Source organism: Myotis lucifugus, unplaced genomic scaffold, assembly GCF_000147115.1.
Source record: "Myotis lucifugus unplaced genomic scaffold, Myoluc2.0 scaffold_95, whole genome shotgun sequence".
Classification (NCBI taxonomy): Eukaryota; Metazoa; Chordata; class Mammalia; order Chiroptera; family Vespertilionidae; genus Myotis; species Myotis lucifugus.
Genome location: NW_005871143.1, coordinates 2,210,661 through 2,219,031, shown reverse-complemented (window position 1 = coordinate 2,219,031; position 8,371 = coordinate 2,210,661). Strand labels below are relative to the sequence as shown.

At 43.6% G+C, this 8,371-nt stretch overlaps 1 non-coding gene and 1 pseudogene across 1 annotated transcript; one reads left to right on the top strand and one right to left on the bottom strand.

Moving 5' to 3' along the window:
- Positions 1 to 400: 400 nt before the first annotated feature.
- Positions 401 to 1,758, bottom strand: LOC102419831 (annotated as a pseudogene).
- Positions 1,759 to 7,885: 6,127 nt separating this feature from the next.
- Positions 7,886 to 8,012, top strand: LOC111826678. Its single transcript, XR_002830038.1, has one exon. It is a non-coding gene; the product is annotated as a small nucleolar RNA SNORA54 (small nucleolar RNA).
- The last annotated feature ends 359 nt before the right edge of the window (positions 8,013 to 8,371 follow it).

The following is an 8,371-nucleotide window of genomic DNA, read 5'->3' as shown; positions in this document are numbered from 1 at the left end:
TTGCTGGATAGTGTGGAATTGTCCCAGCCCTCCTTTTATTTTAATGTGATTTATTTCCAGCCCCCTTCTCAGCTTCAGGGGTCTTTCTGAAAGTCATGCTTCATGGAAGCTGGAGGGCACTGGTAGAGGCCGGTCTGTACAGGGTTTGTTTTTTTTTTTTTTTTTTTGGCAGGGGGGGGGGGGTCAAACTGTTTATTGACTGTAAAGTAACCCCGGCCCCGTGGGGAAGAAAGTTCCAAGGAGAACAGAATAATACAGATTAAATACCCACCTGTGCATTCACACACACACACACACACACACACACACACACACACATATCCAAACTCTAACAGTGACAAATCAGACACCTGCTTCCTCCATCCTAAGTGATGGCTGTTAGGAGGTGGTTCAGAGGTGGTGCTCCAGAATGGGTTTTAATAGCAGTAGCCTGTCCCACCCTGCCCTGCCCCAGAGAGCTGGGGTTCCTAGGAGGTAGGTGGCAACTCTTCCCCACTCTGCCGCAGATGCTTCTTGGCTCGGATCTTATTCATAGCCTCTTCAATGGAGCATGTGTCCCTCTTTTTGGCCACGGGCACACAGCATACATCTTGTTGGTCTGTAGCATATGGGCTGTATCCTTGGTTGCCCCCTTGCCGATAAGGTGGCTGTACTTGTCCTTGTAGTCACTGGTGGGGCTCACCATCACAGGTTCCTGCTGAACTGCCTCCTCCTCCTGCCTCTGGGCCAACTCCTTCAGCTTTTGTTTCTCCTCAGCCTTCTGGGGGTCCCACTCCTCTCCATGATGGTAGGAGTCCAGCTCTTCATCTGAGGGTGCACACTCCTTTTTGAAGATCATGACATAGCAACATTCATCACCTTCCCTGAAGGATGCCGGCCAGCCACTTCCACCACATTGTATAGTATGCTTCTCTCTATCTTGTTCATCAGCTGAAACTTTTTCTTGATCTGCCCACTGTCTTGGATGAAATCAGACACCTCTTTCTCCATCCTTTTACGGAACTCCACTTTTTGTTGTTTCTGTTGCTCCTGTAGTTTCTTCAGGTGGGCAGCCTGCTCTCGGCCCTGCACCGAGTTTCCTGGTCACTGAGGCTGGTGGCTTTTCCATGGAGCTCAGGATGGAGCCCAGTAGGTCCGCCATCTTGGGAGTGACAGAGACGGGCTGTACAGGTTTTAAAAGTGGAGCTTGTCAGGTCTCTCAGCCAACGGGGGTAAATAATGGTGTTTCCTTCCTCCCAGCTGGAAAGGTCCCAAAGCGCTCTCCCATGTTCATGAAAAAGATGGCACAAGGTGCAGGTTCTCCAAATTATAGGTCAGTACTGATTAGATTTATCTGAAATATCTGCCACATATACTGTTCTTAATTCCTTTATGTCTCCTCGTTTTACCCTACAAAGCATCTGGAGCCCAAGAGGACAAATGAGTCCAGTGGATCCCATGTGGTGTTTGTGCTGATTAAGCAGAATTTGGGGATCCTTCTGCATCTCTTTTAAAGAGCTCTTTTGAGGGGAGAGAATGGTCTCTTGACAAGTATATTTTAATTCTTTCTTACAGTGAACTTCCAACAGAGAACAAATACAAATATCAGTTTAGACTTTTTACTTCCTTCTTGACACCATCCCATTATCATCACACACTCACCCTGGAATAGAAGCCATGAACAGGGAAATAGCAGAGAGCGAGCTTCACATCCCCTCCCCCTGAGAGAAAGACTAATTTGCAGGGGCTCAGAAGGAAACAGCAGTTTCATGGTCATTGTTCCCCACCTAGTAGTGCTTGGTTGCGCTTCAGGAAACCCCATTGCCCAACCTACTGGTGTTGTATATTTTGAGCTTTAGGAATCTTTTATTAAAGCTGCTTCTGCTTTTATTGAGTTAGCTTGAAGCAAAAACGTGTTCAAACGTGTTCTTAATTTTAGTTTGTTTGAAAGCACTGTATTCTCAGTGTTTTAAAAACAGTTATGTGAATACATACGCAAGCAAGTATGTGTGGGCATGCACGTGGGGTGTGTGTGTGTGTGTGTGTGTGTTTGTGTTTGTTCATTCACGTGAACGTCACTTCATGACCCCCAGAGACTTATTGTTGTAAATAAGGACTTACTGCTCTAAATAAGGATGGCAGCTGGCCACTGAATGTCCACCCTGCAACTTCCCAGCTGAGTGCCTGGAAGATCACTGAGCCTCATCTAAAGGCAGCCTCAGTGTTCTCCACTGTAAAATAGGATGTAGGTGTCCCACTGAGCAAAGAGGAGGGGTTTAATAAGTGTGCCCCCTACATGATAGGCATTCCCTTCCACCTGCATATATCAGTGTCTCTTTCTTAAGCTGCTTTGAGGGAGAGTTTGGAATTATACAGACACATTACAACTTGCTGGATAGCAAACTATTAATCCAGTTGCTCTCCTTTGACTGTAAGGAGAGATGATGAGCTGAACACTCTGAACATAAAAATGTGTCCACAGAGAGCCTGAGCTTCCTGGAGTGTCATTCTCCTGACCTCAGTGTCCTGTACCCATTAACAAAACAAAACAAGACAAAACAAAACAAAACAAAACACAAACATGGGGGAGCAGCTCACTAGCATTCGATGTAGAACCAAGAAGTGGTTGGCTTAGAAATCTGCTTGAAGGGAAGCAAAAGGCCTGGGGATGCCAGCAACTAGGAAAGGAGCGAAAGGAGCGCCTGAATCCTAACCAACTGTAAGTGTGTCAGTTGTGAAATAGTCCAGGTAGAACATTGTTCTTAGAGTCAGGTTTCAAATGATAGTAAAATGGAAACAGACTTGGAATACTCTGAGAGCGGAACACACTGGTTCTGGTGAGCTTTCTGGTTATTGTTTCAGCCCATGCTGTTGAAATTCTTTTTTTGTTGTTGTTGAAATTCTTTGTGGGAGGACATTTCATTGGCTCTCCTGTCTTCAAAAGTCTGTTGTGATGTAGGAAGGAGATTTTATTCTAATCTCATTACTGAGGACCTTAGAGGGTCTCCCAGCTGTTAGTCTAACATTTCTTTGTTATTGTACAATCATCTAGATATGGGATAGGACTGTTATTGGGCTGTGTGTGTACTCATCCCTGGAGGCCTATGTATTTTACCTACATTCCTGAGGATGATGTTGTGTTACTTGGGGCCCTGGGAATAAGCTCTATTCATTGGAGGATTCAGCAGGAGGAAAGTTGGTTCCATGGAGTGCACATTGACATAGCCTTCCAGAATGCTAGTGAGTCAGAACTTAACGCCAGAGTTCTAGTATAAATGAATCAGTCATTTATACTCTGGCTGTAGTGAGGATATGGCCTGCTTCTCTCCCCCCATCTCTTGGTGGCCAGGGGGGATGGATGGTGGGTGATAATGAAACCTTTGCTCCTAACTGCCTACCTGCTTACTGGAAATTGTGATAAGGGGTGGTGACCACCACTTTTTTTTTCTTCTCTGCAAAGCCCATTACCATAACCAATACAGAAATTTAAAATAGTATCTCCAAACCCTCTCAGATGGTGCATTTGACCTGAATTAGTTTTTCATAATGGCATAGCTAGATTTTCCCACATAAGCGCTTTAACAACACAACCAAAAAGCTCATTTTTGAGCTTTTGCTATTGTTGACAATGGTTATCTTGCTGCTGCTAATAGAAACTAAAAAGTTCATTTGCCAAAATGATTGTCATTTCCTTCTTAGAAGTGCAGCTTAACTCCAGGACTTCATTTAGTCAGGGGAAAATGGTTGCTACCTCCTTGTTAAGCTTCTTTCCATTATCCATTTGTGACAGAATAACTGTTGGGGAGGCCTGGGGAGATGGGAGTAAAATAAAGGAACAGCTAAGAAGTAGTTCTGCAGAATATGTACCTCTATCTTAAAGCCTGTATGGAAAGGACGGTGGCTTTAGAAAGGGGGTAAAGTGGGAGGGGGTAGCAATCGTTGAAGCATGACAGCCTCCAAAGGCTCCTGGGACTTAAAAACAAAAAAGGGAGCCTTTTGCAGATCTTTCCCTTGCATATGTCTTCCTCTCCACCATCCATTCTCCCTTGCTGTTTTGTAAATCTCCCAGTTGGAAATTTTTTAGCATGGGAGAGCTTCTTCCTGTGCTTCAGTTGGCAGGATGCTCAAACACAGCTGCAAAGAATTTGCTTCCCCTTTTCACAGCATCTCTCATTTAAAAGCATTAGTGGGACTACAAAACAAAATTAAAACTTGAGGATTTTTCAGAAGTGGACGCCAAGTTTAATTAAAGTCGAGGAAGTTCAGGGCTATAACTCTTTTGTCAAATCTTTTAAAGTCAAGGCATGTGCCAGTGGCAGGCAAGGTGGAAAGTGCCAGCAGCTGTTCCCGGTGAGGAGATTTAAGGCTCCTTGTCTGGTTTGTTCTTGGGAATATCCTAGAGTTTATCAAAACACGTGCTGAGCCAACATCTCTTGGTGGCCTCAAAATGGTTGCCGCTTTGTTAGTTGGTTGCTTCCTTGTTGAAGGAGAAAAGTCCTTATAGTAAGTTTCTGTCTCCTCTCAACCCAATCTGAATGCCCCGCATTCCGTGCTCCACCCTTAACCCCTGACCAAGCCACTGGGTTGTAAAACTTCTTATCTAAAAAGTGCAGGTTCTGACTTGATAACTGACTTCTTACATTGGCATTTTAATCTAGTGCACTTTGGAGATACCCCCTGAACATTTGGGTGATTAACTGGCTTCTTGTTATTGGATGTTCACAAAAATCTGCTCTGGCTCTATAGGAAAATGCTCTCTGTTGTTCGGGCAGCATTTATGTACATCTGGAGTGTTTTCACTGATGAATAGACCAGTGTCCGGTCTGGGTCCAGAAATGAACTGTTGTCACTTCAGACCTGGATTGTCAGCAGAAAGGGTGCTTATATGATTTACCTCACATATTGGAGATAGGTAAATTTAATATTCTGTGACATGACCTTAAATTGAGTTTTGCAAGGAGATTGATTAAGCTTCATCCCAACCTTTTCATTTTTTTCCTGAGAAGTTATATAGAAGTGTGTGTGTGTGTGTGTGTGTGTGTGTGTGTGTGTGGTTTTATTGTTGTTTTTTAACACTAGGAATATTTAAAAGGGAATTATACTCATTCCTTAGTACTTCTGTAGATATAGCATTTCTTTCTTCAGACAGAGGAAATAGTTTCCTCAGGATGTTGGGGATTTGTGTATTTGGTCCTAATCATTTGTTAGGTAGTCTGAATATCTCTTCATTTCACAGGAATTGATATTTTAAGAAGCTGAATGGTTTTGAGTCCTGTCAAGCTAATAGGTTGTACAGCTAGAACTTGAAAGGTAACTTTGGACTTGATAGTGACTGTGTTATAGAGGCATTGGGTTCTGGTTTGGGTTTTTGCTCTGCATGTAACTTACTTTGCCTTTCCACAGTCGAGTTTTCCTTAGTTGTGAAGTTGTGTATGATTGGAACATGATTTTTGTCTTCCTAGACTTACCTTTTTTTGCAGCCTGACTTCTCTTTTACTTTATTCAGTTTTAATTCTACACATATATATTATCTACTTTATATATTCCAATTATCTATACTAGGTGTACCAGTTAATAATGCGGATTTTTTTCAATAGATGGAGTTACACATATGTTGATATATATGTGATTTGATATGTATGCTATTTTGTTGTGTTGACAACAAGCTTCAAAACTTCATATGTCAAATTTTCTGAAGGTGTTAACATCATAGATATTTTTACACTTAAAAATGTCGAATTTCGTGCCGAAAAAAAGAGCATTTGCGGAAAGTTTTAATTCATTAGTTTATTTTGAAGAAAAGTGCTGCTGAATACTTCAGGAAGCTTATGGTGAACATGTTCCAGCTCAAGATACTTGTGAACGATGGTTTAAATGCTTTAAAAGTGATGATTTCGATGTGAAAGACAAAGAACGTCCAGGTCAACCGAAAAAATTTGAAGACTAACAGTTACAAGTATTATAAGATGAAGATGCATGTCAAACTCAAAAACAACTTGCAGAAAGATTAAACGTTGCTCAGCAAACAATTTCCGATCGTTTACAAGCAATGGGAAAGATTTTAAAGGAAGGAAGTGGATGCCACATCAGCTGAACGAAAGACAAATGGAAAACCGAAAGTCAATAAAATGTTGCTTCAACAGGACGAAAGAAAGTCTTGCATCTAATTGTGACTGGTGGTGAAAAGTGGATTTATTTGGAGAATCCCAAACGCACTAAATCATGAGTTGATCCAGGTCACCCATCAACATCGACTGCAAGGCCAAATCGCTTCGGAAAGAGGACAATGCTCTGTGTTTGGTGGGGTCAGGAAGGTGTGGTGTATTATGAGCTTCTAAAACCAGGTGAAACTGTTAATACTGATTGCTACCGACAACAAATAATCAATTTGAACCACGCTTTGATCGTGAAACGACCAGAAGACACGGCAAAGTAATTTTGCTTCATGATGACGCACCATCACACACTTCAAAACCAGTTAAAGACATCTTAAAAGATCTTGCCTGGGAAGTATTAACCCACCCACCGTATTCACCAGATCTTGCTCCTTCAGATTACCACTTGTTCCAATCGATGGCACATGCACTTTCTGAGCAGCATTTCAAAACATACGAAGAAGTGGAAAATTGGGTCTCTGAATGGTTTGCCTCCACAAATTACTTGAAAGATGGGGGAAATGTGTAGCTAGTGATGGACATTACTTTTAATAAAGCACTTTTGATGTTTCTCTTGAAATTGTTGTGTTTTCTTTGATTATAAAATCTGCATTATTAACCGATACACCTAGTATATATAAAAACCCAGTGACCCGAACGGCAGAATGACCGGAATGACCGGTCACTATGACGGGCACTGCGGCAGCCAACCATCCTGATCCGGGCCCCGATTGGCCCCCTCCAACCACCTGCAGGCCCTCCCTCTTGCCAGCCCTCCCCCTGGCTGTCCCCCCACCCCCCAGGCATGCTGCCCCCCCATAGGCCCCGATGGGGGGAGGCCCAGCTGGCCAACCTCCCAGGGTCCTTCTGGCCGGCCAGCTGGCTGGCCCCCCGATAGGCCTTGATCGATGGCCAGGCCGAGGGACCCCACCTGTGCACGAATTCATGCTCCGGGCCTCTAGTATGCATATATTTTACTCTAGTGGTGTGGAAGGACATGAGGAGGGAAATCTAGGATTGAGACCAAATATGAGGGTTTTAGACCAGTGATAGGAATCGCACAGGGATTGTGTTAAAGGGGATCTTCTCATTCAGCAGTCAGAGGTGGGGCCTGAGATTCTGCATTTCTCCCAGTCTCTCTGGGGATCTTCCTGTATCAAGCAAGGGTTTAGGACTAATTTTATTCTTGTGGGTAGTTCATGCAGTGGTTCTCTTCCTCTTCTCATGTCTTTGTTCTAACATGAGTAGCTTCGTTACCAAAGATCTCCTCTACCAAAAAATTTCTGAACTACCAGAGACTGAAGATCATGGTAGTCATTCTCCCACAATTGAATGATGTTTAAAAACAGTGATGGGCCCTAGCCGGTTTGGCTCAGTGGATAGAGCGTTGGCCTTTGGACCAAAGCAGCTGTCTCCAACCTTTCAGACCTCAGGGACCACCGGTTGGCGACCGCTGCTCCAAAGGTTTCCTTAAACCAGCGTTGCCAAACTTTTGGACCTCACGGACCACCGGTTGGCGATCGCTGGACCAAAGGGTCCTGGTTTCGATTCCAGTCAAGGGCACGTACCTTGGTTGCTGGCTCCTCCCCGGCCTGGTATCTGGTTGGGGCTCATGCAGGAGGCAACCAATTGATGTTTCTCTCTGTCTTTCCCTCTCTCTTCCACTCTTCCTAAAAGTCAATGAAAAAATATCCTTGGGTGAGGATTAACAACAAAAAAAAGTTAAAAAATAAAATAAAAACAGTGATGGGAAGCACTGTTCGTGACCTGTTAATCTTGCTGTGGCTAACGGGTTCCATTCCAGTGCTACAGCAGTCCCAGTGAACCGTGATTGACTGACTGACTGGTGGCTCTCAGTTTCAGGTCTTGGAGACAAGCATGGGGCGGGGGGAGGGCGGAATAACACAACAGCCATGGTAGGGTTGTAAAACCTAAGCAGTGCTTGAAGAAACCTCTTTTGGCCCAGTGTCTTGAATGCTCCTCTCTGAGGACCATTCACTTCTTATTCTGGAAGGAAGCCTGGTGTTGTTTCCTTACAGACAACTAGTTATAATGCACTGTCTGTATAGTGTTATACATTTCCTCAAACTCTGTCATGTCTCATTTGGTAAACACAGAGCAGTCACAGGAATTTCTGTGTAGAGTCCTTGCTGTCTTGCTGGTTTCTATCCAGAACTCATGTTGAAATGATGAGTTTATGCTTGTATGTCTTTTTAAAAAAAGGAAAGTTCTCTATT